Source organism: Prunus dulcis, chromosome 3 (genome assembly GCF_902201215.1).
Source record: "Prunus dulcis chromosome 3, ALMONDv2, whole genome shotgun sequence".
NCBI classification, from domain to species: Eukaryota; Viridiplantae; Streptophyta; class Magnoliopsida; order Rosales; family Rosaceae; genus Prunus; species Prunus dulcis.
In genome coordinates, this window is record NC_047652.1 from 13,362,018 (window position 1) to 13,364,361 (window position 2,344).

A 2,344-nucleotide genomic window follows, 5' to 3' on the forward strand; every position below is an offset into this window, starting at 1 on the left:
ACTTTGCGCGACGATGTATTGTCATCGCGCAAAAGTTTGTCGCGCGAAGTGACTTTGGGCGACGAATTATTTTTTGTCGTGCAAAATTTGGTCGCGCAAGACTTTGAGCGACGAAGTTTCAAGTTTCGTCGCGCAAAGTGACTTTGCTCGACGAATAGTTTTTCGTTGCGCAAAATTTGGTCGCGCAAGGGATTTTTTTTACTAGTGGGAGGAAAAAAAGAAGAGGAAAGAGAGGAGGAAAGAGAAGAGGAAAGAGAAGAGGGAAGAGAGGAGGAAAAAGAGAAGAGGAAAGAGAGCAGAGAGAAAATTCAGTGAGCCTCACATATTGTAAACTTTAAAGTTGTAGCTCTATTATTTTATATAGTGAAAAAGTTACTGCTGCTGTTCTCCGAGGACGTAGGCATAGCCGAACCTCGTTAAATGCTGTGTCTCATCTACTTTACGTGCAGCTCAATATTCGCACATATCCCAGGTCATTTTATAACATGGTCTTTTTTTTCTTTCTTTTTTCTAATGCAACTTTCTGCAGATTATTTAATTCCATCTGGCTGGAAAGGTTCTACCCGTCTTTTTTGCAGCTCATTTGGACCCTTCCCTTCATGCAAGTGCTCTTGAGTTTCATCCTTAGAGATGGGAGGTAATCAAACATAAAATCAAACCTCATGATTTAATCTGATACACTTTTGGCTCACCGAAGAAAATTTTATGTGTAACCAATTGTATAGATAAGCGCAAGTTACAGAGTAATATAGTGTTGAATACGATACCTCGAATTTTTAATTTTTTTGTTGGTGTATTAACTAAATGCAATCATGTGAAAAATAATTTGGGCAGAAAATACAGAGCCAAGACCAAACGTGCAAGAGATTTACTCCCCTTGGTGGAGGGTCTAGATGCTGTCCTTGATCTGAACTTGGGAAGCTTGAAGTTGCAATTTTTCTCCACCACCTTGTACAGAATTTCAGGTAATTATTGTTGAACGGAAAATTTTCACAAAAGCAATTAGCCAAGAGTTTGACTTGGGTTAGAATTGAATTTGTTTTGTCCCTGCAATCTTATCAAGAAAGACATTTAAAAATAAAATAGATGTATTTCAGTGGTTTTGAAACACCAAGAGATAAGTATCTCGGTTGAGAAGTGGTCATCAGCTTGAATTCAAACTCATCATAAGATAGCCTCTATAAGAGGCATGACACGAGGGGAGGAAGAGGAGAAGAAAGAAGGGGGGGAGCGGCAGGACAGAAAAAGATCAAAAAAGAGAACAGTCGTAGGAAGAAAAACTTAGCAAGCAGACTTGAGAAAGAAAAGAGCCATTTCAAGGTACAATTTTAGTTTCATAGCACAATTTTCTGATTTTTTTTGCTCAAGATTTCAGGTTCTGTTCAACTCAAGGGTTCCTGCCCATGATGATTTCTATCATCATAAAAAGGGTCAGTAATCTCTCTAAGGGAAGGCTTCGCTCAAAGACTTCCAAGGATCAAATACCTCTAGGACATCCAGCTATGGATTGACAGCCAAGATGATTGTAATCATCATGAGGTCAAGTCCTGATATGCTCCAAGGTGCAGCTCCGCTCAGACGCTTCCAGGATGTGCTCAACATCCAATTCACAAGCACTCCGTAAGGATGGCTTATCATGATGGGCTAACCATCACAAAACCAAATCTGGTGGCTTTGCAAGGAAAGCACGAACTGAGGTTTGTCTTTGACGTGGGTTGTGCCGCAGGGAGATAGCAGACAGAGAAAAGAAAAAAAATTAACGAAGGCATTCGCTCAAATACCCAGTCATGGTACCGACTGCTTTTTGTCCTCCAATGACAACAAGACAAGTTAATTGTCTTTTAAATGAAAGCTGCATACATATCTGCAGTAGAAAAAAATTATATCTGCTGTTTGCACATCAACAGAAAAAGCCTGCGAAGGTGAGCCCACCACGTGAAAGCTAAAGAAAAAAATCAGCCATGCTGAAAAAGCAAAACAAAATGAAGAGTAAGTGTGGTGGTGAACCCACCACTTGCGAATTCAAAGGAAGAGGACTTCTTCCTCTTTGACTCGAAGCAGAGTAAGAAAAAAGAAGTCTTGGACTTCACGGACTTGCATGTCCAAATTGAATCCAAGATTCTGAAAAAGGGATGGGTTGCAACTCTACATGCAGCAAAACAAGGAATTTGAATTATGAGTCCAAATTCTATTGCATGAAGCTTATGATAAAAAAAACAATTGTGTTGCTGTGGGGCTGGCGCTGTACAGCACGTTTCACAAGACCAATTCAAGATGGCTGGGTCTCTCTACGATGCCTTGAAGCATCCAAATGGCAAGCAAGATTGTCATGATGATTGCAATC